At 40.5% G+C, this 12,425-nt stretch overlaps 1 protein-coding gene across 4 annotated transcripts in view; it reads right to left on the bottom strand.

Annotated features, from left to right (window-relative positions):
* FOXP4 (forkhead box P4) overlaps nt 1–12,425 on the bottom strand; it is a 124,370-nt gene that overhangs the window by 76,654 nt on the left and 35,291 nt on the right. The window lies entirely within an intron of this gene.

The following is a 12,425-nucleotide window of genomic DNA, read 5'->3' as shown; positions in this document are numbered from 1 at the left end:
TTTTAACACCAGCAGGAAAACAATAAGATATCTGAACATGTTTTCTTATAAATACAGTAAAAGCTTCCTGCAACTGAAAGTTTTACCTTATGCCTGTATATACATTCTAAATATTCCTGTATACATGTGGAAAGCATAAGGTGTGTCTGTATTTACATACTCTGCAGCAAATCTCTCTACAATTATGTTTGTAGATATCTGTGAGGCAAAGTTCCACTTATTTTTATAATTTTTATAATTGCTCAGAATTTAATCTTACTAAGAGCTCATGTACATGGGACATTTTTTACAGCTGCTGTTAGGAGCGTCTGACTTTTTGTTTTTGCAGCTTAAAAACACCTCTCAATGTTATTCTATGTGTCCATGCACACACAAGCTTTTAGGACCTGTAGATGGCATAGGCGTTTTCAAGCTGTAAATAAAAAACCAAGGCCAGTGCGCTCTGTGGACCGCGTTAAAGCTGTAAAAATATCTGATGCTGATAAAGGCTGCTAAACACAGCTTAACACTGGATAGAGCCACGTTAAGCCTCGTCAAGCGTTTTTTTTTTTTATGTCAAAATCAATGGTTCAATATGAGAACCCACTGATTTGAATAGAAGTCACACCAGAAGTCAGATCATGATGATCCCACGTGCGACTTGTGCGCTGAGGATCTTGAAATGGAACCCTCGCCAAAATGGAAAAAAAAAACTGGCATGGGGTTTCCCCCAAAATCAATACCAGACCCTTATCCGAGCATGCAGCAGGGCAGGCCAGGAAAAGGGGAGGGATGAGCGAGCGCCCCCCCCTGGACCATACCAGGTCACATGCCCTCAACATGGGGGGCCCTGCACCCCCCACCCTAGAGCACCTTGTCCCCATGTTGATGGGGACAAGGGCCTATTCCCAACAACCCTGGCCGATGGTTGTTGGGATCTGCGGGCGGGGGGTTATCGAAATCTGGAAGCCCCCCTATGTGAATGAGTATGGGGTACATTGTACCCCTACCCATTCACCCCTAAAAAAGCATCAAAAATAAACAGTACACAGGTTTTTGATAAAGTAATTTATTAAAGCAGCTCTGGCGTCTCTTCTCCTGCCATTTTCTTCTCTCCGCTGTCTTCTCTCACTGGCAGATCTCCTCTCTCCGCTGTCTGCTCCCGTTGCCGGTTCTCCTCTCTCTTCTCCTGCCGCGTTTCCTCTCTCCGCTGTCTTCTCCCTCTGTTCTTCCTCAGATGTTCTCCCGACACACTCTCCTGCTGTAATGCTGGGTTCGCCATGTGCCATCACTTATATAGCCATGGGACGAGGCCACCCGGTGACATCATCTGGAGGCCCGTCCCCTTTTGACATTACCACCCCATCATGCCCTGGGCGGTAATGTCACAAGGGGTGGGGCCTCTGGATGATGTCACCAGGTGGTCACGCCCCATGGCTATATAAGTAATAGAACACGGCAGACCCAGCATTACAGCGGGAAAGAGTTTTGGAAAAACATTGGAGGAAGAACAGAGGGAAAAGACAGCGGAGAGAGGAAACTCGCGGCGGGAGAAGACAGCGGAGAGAGGAGAACAGGCGGCAGGAAAAGACAACGCCCTCAGCATAGGTTCACATTAAAGTGACTTTGCGGCACCACACTTTTGGCGACTTCGGGTGCGATTTCAATAGACATCTACACCAATGTCTCTTAGATCACGCCCTAACTCTGGAATTGCTGCAGTTCTCTCTTCTGTCGCTGGGTGGCCGAGTACCTGTTGACATTGGATAAGATAAGGGCGAAGCAAGGACAGATTAGGAGTATATGGGGTGTCTTAGCCAATGGGCAGGGCCCCTTAGCCTGCTGGGAGAACCTATATATTTGGGATATATATATATATAAAATTATAATTCAGATGATCAGTGTTCTGTGCCACCTGGTTGGCTGAACCTGTCATGGTCAGAGGTAGAGGGTAAGCTGTCACCACTAAGAGACCAGCCACTTTGTTACCAGGGACCACAATGAGTAACTGAAGCAGCAAGTACCAGAGCAGTATTCTCACCAAGTGGGGACAGTGAAGAATCGGGAAACTTCAGCAGGTGCCAAGTCAGGGACCCAGCCAGTGGGGTGAGGCTTGAGGAGTATCTGGAGGGCCAAGCCAGGGACCCAGCCAGCGGGGTGAGGCTTGAGGAATATCTGCAGTGCCAAGCCAGGGACACAACAGGGAAGCAGGGGTGAAGCATGTTTTCTATCTGGTGAAGGTGCACTTTTGGTGTGGTGGAATAACCTGTCATGATGAATAATCAATGGACTTTTACCCATATGAGCTCAACTGATCGTTTCAATTGATGATCCTGTTGACTTTCATTCACAAAAAAAATTGCCTTTATTTCTACTCAAGAGTTGTTGTTTTTTTTAAGTACAGTTGTCCTATAAAATATATTGCAGCTAGTGGTTCATTGCACATAGATCTAAAGAAAAGCATATTCTTCTTTTAATGCATTCCTATTTGAAATTTGACAACAACTTCCAATGCAGTCTTCATTCACATCTACAGCTCTCCAAGGTCACATCCCTCACAGCACAGTGTTCAAGCTATTTTGATTTCCACTATGAAGAAAGGCTTCTGGGAAACGTATTGTTATTAGTACATTCCGCAACATAAAGCAGCAAAAAAAAAAAAACATAAGCAGCGATATGCAAATCACATTACAGATATAACAGATCATGAAAAATATAAATGGGTTCCCCTCATTTGTTTTATCTGTAAAACTTGTATTTACTTGTTATCTTTGGAAATGTAATTACCTCAAGTTAGTGCAGCATGAAAAGCATACATTTGTGGAATACTGTTGACTAAAAATGTAGCTTCTCTGCTCTAGAACTGCCCCATGTACAAAAATTACATAGGTCCCTTTCTTCATATCCCCAAAGAGCAGCCATGGCTCATATGACAACTCATTATCCTAGTTATCATGGAGTTTATATGTGTATTGAGGACTTGAACAGAACTCTGAGACAATTTTTTTACGCAGAATATTTGCGCATGCAACTGGAAAAAAAGTATTGAACACGTCACTATTTTTCTAAGTAAATGTAATTACAAGGCTTTGTGTACACGGGACGTTTTTACACCTGCTCCAAAAACTATTTAACTTGACGGATAGTAACCCACGTTTTATAACGTCCGTTTGCCGCGTTTACATGGCACGTTTAGCGGTTTTGACACATTTGTATTTAGAAGCGTTTTAAAAAAAAATATATTTTTTAATTTTAAAATAGGCAAAAATGAAAAATGCCTATGAACTAAATGCTGCTAGACGTGGTATGCAGCGTTTTGCTGCGTTTAGCGTCTGAAAAGTTGGAAACTTCGGCTCTGAACAAATTTTTTTGCCTTAAAAAAAAAGGCCTATAAACTCAACTGCCTAAAAACGACAGTAAACGAACCTGTTACATGTACACAAAAGATAACATTGTATGAGTTCAGGGATAGTTGAAAAAAGTGTCCAACTGCCTCTGAACGTCCGTTTAGCAACAGCAGTGTACATGGGGTCTTAAGGTGCTATTGATATGACATTTTCACCACATATCGGTAACAACACATGTAGGGCCGAAACAACTAATCGATTAATCGACAACTAATCGATTATGAAATTAATCGATTACAATTTTCATAATCGATTAATCGGCCAGTAACATAATGGGGTTAAAACAACTAAAATTAGCCCTTTTATAGTACAAAAAAGCAAATCGCTACTGTAAATATTACTTTCACTGTCCCACAGTAAAAAATGAACCCCTTACAGTAGCGATTATTTGCTCTTTTTGTACTTATTTTCTTTTCTTTTTTAACCCCATTATGTTAATAAACATCTCAGGCCTGGGTTCACACCTTTTTTTTGGTGCATTTTGCAGAAACACATTACAGTTCATTTACATGTTTTCTATGGGACATGTTCACATCCATGATTTTTTTTCAGCTGCTGCGTATTTGGAAAGGGCAAGGACTTTTTAACGCAAAACGGTGCTATTTTTTGGTTCAATATACTTCAATGGAGAAGCTGCAGAAAAGCATGTAATGTGTTTTTGCGGCAATTTGTGTTTTGTAATCTGTCCAACAACAAATTGGCCCCAAAAAAATTTAATTTTTTTTTTTTAAGGCTATTATCCGATTAATCGATTAATCGAAACAATAATCGTTAGTTGCAGCCCTAAACACATGCAATCCATACATACAAAGGAACCAAAACAAATAAGTTCAGAAATTAGGTTATGTGTAATAAAATGGAATGACACAGGGAATAAGTATTGAATGCTAACTGAAATTTATTTAAACTTTGTACAAAATCCTTTGTTGTTAATGACAGCTTTAAGACGCCTCCTGTATGGAGAAACTAGTCACATGCGTTGCTCAGGTGTGAGAATCCACACAGTCTTCAAATCTTGATCTTCTTCTATGAACTTTGATCTTTAGTTCTTTCCATAGATTTTCTATTGGATTCAAGTCAGATGATTGGCTGGGCCATTCTAACAGCTTTATTTTCTTTCTTTGAAACCAATTGAGAGTTTCCTTGGCTTTGCGCTTGGAATCATTGTCTTGCTGAGATGATATTAATTTGCACTGACAAGGCTTTCTAATTACTGATAGATTTCAGCTGGTGTCTTGGCTTTCCAAGCCTTTTTGCACCCCCCTTTCTTCATGTGTTCAATACTTTTTCCCTGTGTCAATCCATTTTATTACAGATAACTTAATTTCTGAACGTATTTGTTTTGGTTTCTTTGAACGTATGGATTGCATAGGTTGTTACTGACATGTGGTGAAAATGTCATGTCAATAGCACCTTTAGAATTATATTTACCTAGAAAAATGGTGACATATTCAATACTTATTTTACCCATTGAATGTGCAAATATTCTGCATAAAAAAATTGTCTCATAGTTCTGTTCAAGTCCTCAATACACATATAAACTCCATGATAACTAGGATAATGAGTTGTTGTCATATGCTCCATGGCTGCTCTTTGGGCGGGAGAAAGTTACCACTCCAAGTGGATTGTGTTAGGATGATCAGTGTCCTCTCAGGAAATCAAGGGTGCTGACACCTGGAAAAAGGAAGTATGGACAGCCGTACTCCAAAAAAACTTGATGGTTGTCTTTTATTTAAAAAGGAAAAATGCACTACAAAACACAGCACAAAATACAGAGATATACATCTGACGCGATTCGCACTATTAGTTAGTGCTTAGTCATAGCTGCTCTTTGGGCATATGAAGAAAGGGATCCATGTAAGTTTCAGCAGCCCTAGCATTTCTTGTACAAGGTATCTTTTATATTGACTCTGTAGATTACATAGATATGCCTCAGTGCTATCTAGTGGCTGAAAGGGAGAATCATGCCTTTGGGGCAAGGGTTTCCAAACTACGGCCTCCCAGCTGGTGCGGAACTACATGTCCCATGAGGCTATGTAAAACTCTGACATTCCCGGACATTACATAATTGGAATTGTAGTTCCTGAACAACTGGAAGGCCATAGGGCCAGATTCACGTAGCTGCGGCGCAGCGTAATGTAACCCATTTACGTTACACCACCGCAAGTTTTCAGATTTAGTGCCCGATCCACAAAGCACTTACCTGGAAATTTGCGGCGGTGTATCGTAAACACGTCCGGCGCAAGGCGGCCCAATTCAAATGGGGCGGGTACCATTTAAATTAGGCGCGCTCCCGCGCCGGACGTACTGCACATGCTCCCGTTGCAAATTTCCCGACGTGCTTTGCGCGAAATTACGACGCGCCGACGTTTTGAGAATCGCGACGTGCTCGAAGTACTTACGCCGGGAAAAATAAAAAATTCAAAAAAAATGTAAAAGCGATGCGGGAAAGAGGGGCATACTTTAACATGGTGGAGTACTTTTACACCATATTAAAGGTGCCCTATCTTTGCGACGTAAATCTAACACTTGCGACGACGTAACAATGGGAAAAACCTTTGTGGATCGCCGTAACTCCTAATTTGCATACCCGACGCTGGTTTACGACGCAAACTCCCCCCAGCGGCGGCCGCGGTATTGCATCCTAAGATCCGACAGTGTAAGTCCATTACACCTGTCGGATCTAATGGATATCTATGCGTAACTGATTCTATGAAGAGATACTGGGATACTCTGTCGTATCTCTTTTGTGAATCTGGCCCATAGTTTGGAGATCCGTGCATCAAGAGATGCCAGATTTGATATATTCTATGTTATACAGTGCTGGCCATAGGCAGATTGAAACTTGGCCAGGTCAGGAGGAAATGGCTGAATTTTGATCAGTGTGGAGACCTGTTCAACGGAAGTTGAACGTTAGATCAACTTCTGTCAAACAGACAAGCTGGAAAGCCTTTGACTGAAGCCAATTGGTTGCAGACACTGATCAGTGTATTCTGACAACAGAGAGACCAAATACAATATCCTGGCAAGGGAGATTTCTTCATCCACTTTGTTTGGGTAGATGGAGAAATCGTATCTGTTTTTTTTTGTTCAGCCCCCTGGCTGGAGTAAAGGGGGCTGAATACAAATGCGTGCCAGTTTTCGGATATTTGTCAAAAAAATTGAAAACCATTTATCATTTTTCTTCCATTTCACAATTGTGTGCCACTTTGTGTGGGTCTATCACATAAAATCCCAATAAATCACATTTACGTTTCTGGTTGTAACATGACAAAATGTGGAAAATGTCAAGGGAGGTATGAATACTTTTTCAAGGCACTGAATATACTGTATAAATCTACTAATTCATCTGACAATACACTCCCCCAGACAATGCTGCTGCCCAATGGTGTCTTGTTGCTTCTTCATAGATAGTGGAGCAACCCTAGGGCAAGAAGTGTGTTACTGGCCAAGTGAAAGGGTAAAAACTAGAAATAGAAAATGACTTCAGCCAAGATGTCTAACAATTGGTAAGCTGCAGTATATTACTTTTCCTTGGGGGGGGGGGGTTAAGATATGCTTTAAACAAATTTAACCTTTTAATGATTGGTGAAAACTTCACAACACTCCTTTTTAGATAGTCAGGTATTGTTGTGCACCAGTATTTGCACCCACTTCCGGCCACACAGTCTCGGGCAGACTGCAAGCATTATGTCACCTCCCGCCCCCCCGTTGTGTTCTGGGAACAGCGGGAGCCAATCAGCAGGCGCAGCGCAACTCGCGCATGCGCCATAGGGAACCGGCAGTGAAGCCGAAGCGCTTCACTTCCTGGTTCCCTCACCGAGGATGGCGGGGGGAGCAGCAGAGTGACGAGCGATCGCTCGTCCTCTGCTGCGGACGGTGCTGGACTCCAGGACAGGTAAGTGTCCTAATATTAATAGCCAACAGCTGCAGTGTTTGTAGCTGCTGGCTTTTAATATTTTTTTTTCAGCGGACATCCGCTTTAAGGACAAAAATTTCATGTGACCTTTAAGTCATGCACATAGACTATTATAGGCATTTTTTTATGCCTAGAGTAAATTTCCCAGTGCTTTCCCATGCCTGGGGAGCCGCATGCGACATGTACAGCCTGACATACAAGTGAATTGATTCACACTGATACTTATTTTCATTGGTGTTTACACCCGCATGTGCATCCAATGTAATTTTCCAAATGTAAAACGTTTCTTTCAGGAAATACATTTTATGTGGATGCACAGGTAAATGTTGAATAAATGCAAAGAAGCTGTACAGGAAAGTTCTGGCTAATTTATGCGAAGCATAAAAAAAATTCTATAGTCCATGTGCATAAACCAACTTGAGTCCGTGGTCACACTTCCAAGCACGCCATCTAAGAAAAAGCACTGGTGTGTGTCAATGAAAGTGTATCATAATGGATGCTTTGGTTAGCACTTCCGCCAAGCAGCACTAGGGTCATTGGTTAAAATCCCAACTGCATGGTGTTTGCATGTTCTCCCTGTGCCTGCGTATGTTTCCTACCACACTCCAGAGGCATGCTGGTAGGTTAATTTTCTCCTGTCCAAATTGACCCTAGTATGTATATGAATGTAAGTTAGGAATTTTAGATCGTAAGCTCCTTGAGAGCAGGGACTGATGTGAATGTATAATATTAGAGATGCACGATTCTGGCTAAAATGAGAATCACAATTTTTTTGCTTAGAATAAAGATCACGATTCTAGCAGCGTTATATCATCTTTTTACATTATACAAAAAAATTGGGCTAACTTTGTTTCGTTTTTTTGAAATTCATTAAAGTGTATTTTTTACAAAAAAAAATCAGTTTCAAAGACCACTGCGCAAATACAGTGTGACATAAAATATTGCAACAACCGCCATTTTATTCTCAAGGTGTTCTGCTAAATATATATATATATATATATATGTGTCAGAAAAAGGTTTAGGCCCAGTTCACACCGTCCTCGCATGCGGCTCACAGCAGGGGTCCGGTGCGTGCTGGTTTTCCGGTTTAGGTCCAATTTCAGCCCTTATTTTGGGCTGAAATCGAACCTGAAATGCATTAAAAAAGGCACGCATTTTTCCAGTACACCGCACCGAACCCGCTGCGGAGATATGTGAACCGGCTCCATAAAGAGCCAGTCACATTCTCCTGCTATGCAAATTGAATGCGGAGAAACGTGCATTCAATTCGCATTGGTGTGAACCCAGCCTGAAGCTGAACCAAAGTTCATCCCTTTGATCTAAAATAACTAAATGTTACAATGTTTCTCTTTATCTCTGCCCTGAATCTTGGAAATGCTGTTTTAAGATTCAGAGGGGGGTTGAATTGTGATATTAATTCTTTAACGATTAATCGTGAAGCTCTATGTCAGTGTTTCTCAACTCCAGTTCTTAAGGCGCCCCAACAGGTTATGTTTTCAAGATTTTCCTCAGATGAAATGGCTGTGGTAATTACTAAAACAGTGAAACTGATCAAATCACCTTAGCAAAATAATGGAAAGCCTGAAAACATGAGACCTGTTGGGGCGTATTGAGGACTGGAGTTGAGAAACACTGCTCTATACAATATACAGTATATGTCCCTTTCCTGGCGTCAACAGGTTCATGAAGACTGCCCTGAAGAAAGCAGAGCCCAATCCTCATTTTGTAGATATAATATGTATGTGTCCATTACTAATATTTATCTTGTTATCTTTACTGTTTCTCTAACAGATGTTTAGTTAAAATTGTTAAAGCATATCTAAACTTTAAAAAATACCTTTTCCCCATTTATTTTCACCTAGTAATCCTGCAAAACAAGGAAAATAAAACACGCACACTTTCTATCCTTTCATGTCTAAATCTTTTTTTCCCACTGTATCTATGGGGCCCAGCCATAATTGTCACTAAGGCTGGATTTTAAATGATTTATCATCTTGATTATATGGCGTATTGATGGGAATGGCAGTTTTCACAATAGAAATTAAGTTATTTGTGCTTTCTTTTTAGTTCATTAGTGCATTTCAACAAGATCAACAGTCATTTTCTGTACTCACGAAAAAAGGGTTTAGCCTGAAATGTTAAAATAAATGCAGTCAGTGTAAGGACCGATTGACTGCAATTTATTAGGTTTTTGTTTTTAGGTTTGGCATGAGTAGTGGAAGAAAGCTACATTTTAAAAGGAAAATAAAATTTGTTAAAAATTGATTTAACATATAATTAGTATATTGGAATATGGCAACCTGAGAATGATCTTGGTTTAGTGCAGTAGGCGTTTAACCTTTAAGGCCTCTTGTACACAGGAGTAAAAAACGCCATGTTTTTCACTGATCTGAATGTAGACACATTTTTGCCTATGGAACAATGTAACACAGAGGCGATATTACAGTGATAAGTACAGAGCTGTAAAACAAAAATAGAAAATGTTATGCTGGAGTGCACTGGCAGTGAAGAATGTTAGGCGTGTATACGCTTACGTGAGTTTACACAAAATCTTTATGGAACATTTAACTCAGGGTCTTTCTGTCAACAAGATCTTGAATATAAACATCAGTAAGTTATTACAAACTTGTGCAACTAGCCTAATAGTAATAAAATCTAAAGGGATGGCTGGGGTGAAATGATCCCTTTTACAATAGGCCTATCCTGTGTTTACAGCAAAGTCAGAACCAACCAATTAGCACTTATTTTGAAAGACTGAAGCAAAGGCACTGGAATGGCCTATAGCAATATCTACAAAGCATACTACTTTATTATTACAAATATTAGTGTGAAAACTTGCAATGTATATTGTTTAGCTAAAGATGGTTGTTTGTTTTCAGTATTAATTAAGCTACTCTTGTACCTGGACCCTGTAGTTACAAGATGTTAGATTGGAAGCACCATTATTAATTAATGACTGGCTCTGATTACAAGAGAAAATAGAATTTGAGAATATGCCCATAGTGGCCAGTCAAATTACTTGGTATAAACCACAGGAAAAAAACACACACTGATGATGCTGTCACAGCCAAAACTTTAATTAGCCAACAAGCTTCACCAAGTAGCCCTGCCCCCAGGACCAGCCATCTAACATGTTTCACCCAATGGGTATCATCATAGAGGATCATAGAGGAGCACTTGGAGAGTTGGAGCAGTGCACTTTTTATTTATTTTTATAAACAGTCAAATTACGTGTTTAATTTTTTTTAAATGTTAGGTTAATATAGGGAACATGTTTCCTGCAATGTTTGCCCAAAGAAGACATGATTGCAATATGGGGCTCATAAACTGCCATATATAAGAAAGAGTTTACTGAAGCAGAGTGAGGTATTTTACCAGTATTTAAGGTGCTCTTTTATACCACCCCATGACAGTAGCAGATGGGTACCTCAAGTCCCACTGTTTCACCCCAAATGCTTACTCAGTCAATGGACAAGACCTCACTAGACTACACTGGGAAAGGTTGCTTTCACTTCCTGTTACACGATCTGTCAATCGAGCAAAGAATTATGTAACTCATCAGAATTTACCCCATTCATTGTTCGTGTTACAGGCAGTGAAAGCAATGAAAGAATGTTTCTCAATGGAGAAGGAGGGGCCAGGCCCCTGTCAGGAACTTTTTTAAAGCAGTTTCACAGAAGACCCAAAGCTATTAATCCCTGCAGCGCTATAAGTTGCAGCAGCAGGAAGAGGACAGAGCATCCCTGCGGTGAAGCTTTCCCTGGATTCCAGCTGCTTGCACGATGTGGGACATCCTTCATCCAGGTAAGTTAGATCACTAAACTATTGATTATTATTTTTTTATGGCTACACTTCAGCTTTAAGTGATTTCTATTACATTTTGCTTAACAGAAGTCATTAAAAATGATCAAACAAAATTAGCAGATAAGAAAAAAAATCAATCTCGCATGCAAAAAAGGAGGGCATATTTGATTCAAGTGGGCAATTTACAACACCAGGGACAAACATGTTGAGACATATTATCAAAGCAAGACACTACCCTGGAAATCAATGGCTGTTGTAAAATTTGAACATAAAGTTTAACAAAAATCTAATCTCAATTCTCTGGCAAATCAAAAGACAGTTAACAAACCTAACTTCCTCAGTTGTCCTATGACTGTACCACGCACTGTTCCTATTGGAGAGGCTGGCCGACACAGCTATAGATCTTGAAAGTTAAGAGGTATTAGAAGAGGAAGCTTCTCTTCTCCATCTCATTAAAAAGGTAAACATGAGAGCCAGCTAAGTGTCTAATTAAGCTTCTAATTAGTCCCTGCTTGTTACTAATGCAAATTAGATTACGCCGCTTAACTACAGCATGTCCACAACACCCTTGTTAATTGCGGCCTTTGAAATTAAATTACTCCCTAATTAGCATATCAAAGCCATTGATTCTCAGCAAGAGAGGACAAGGCCAGGAGAGAGGTGAGTGCCAAGTTTTGTTAATTAGGGTCGCCTAATTAAATTGTGTGACTGCATGGTGAGGTTTCAAGTAGTATAGAGGCACGTGTTTGCAGATTGCCAGCTCATAGGGCTAATAGAGAAAAAGTATCTAATACAGTTTTAGTCATAAACAAAATTTGACCTCACAAGCTGAATTGATAGATCCACATATAGTCTGCCGTTAACGAGATCAATGGTTTAATTAGCTCTTTATTCCATGACTCATGTACTGCACATCTGAGTAAAAACTTAGGAGTTTCCTAAAGACCCTTAGCTCAGTGAAGAGCTTGTAAGTTCCCCTGTGATGCTATGATTCTTAGAAGACTTCTTGAAAATCTTAGCATACGCTGCATTGAGAATATAATGTAAAAGTCAGTGATGTCACAGAAAACTGAGTGTCTTGAAAGTTATGTAGCAGGGACTGTATACAGCATGCAGGTTCTCTAATGCCTCGCACACACGGTCTGACTTTTTACCGCGCAAAAGTCTGCCTTGAGTCCGTCGGAAAGAAAGAAAACAGGTTCTCTATCTTAGGTCCATCGTACTTCCGACAAAAAAAGTCAGATGGAGGCTACACACGACCGGACTTTCCAAGAAAAAAAGCCTGTTTGACCTTTTTTCTTGAAAAGTCCGACCGT

Source organism: Rana temporaria, chromosome 2 (assembly GCF_905171775.1).
Source record: "Rana temporaria chromosome 2, aRanTem1.1, whole genome shotgun sequence".
NCBI classification, from domain to species: Eukaryota; Metazoa; Chordata; class Amphibia; order Anura; family Ranidae; genus Rana; species Rana temporaria.
The sequence above is the reverse complement of the archived record's forward strand: the minus strand, read 5'-3'. Positions and strand labels throughout refer to the sequence as shown.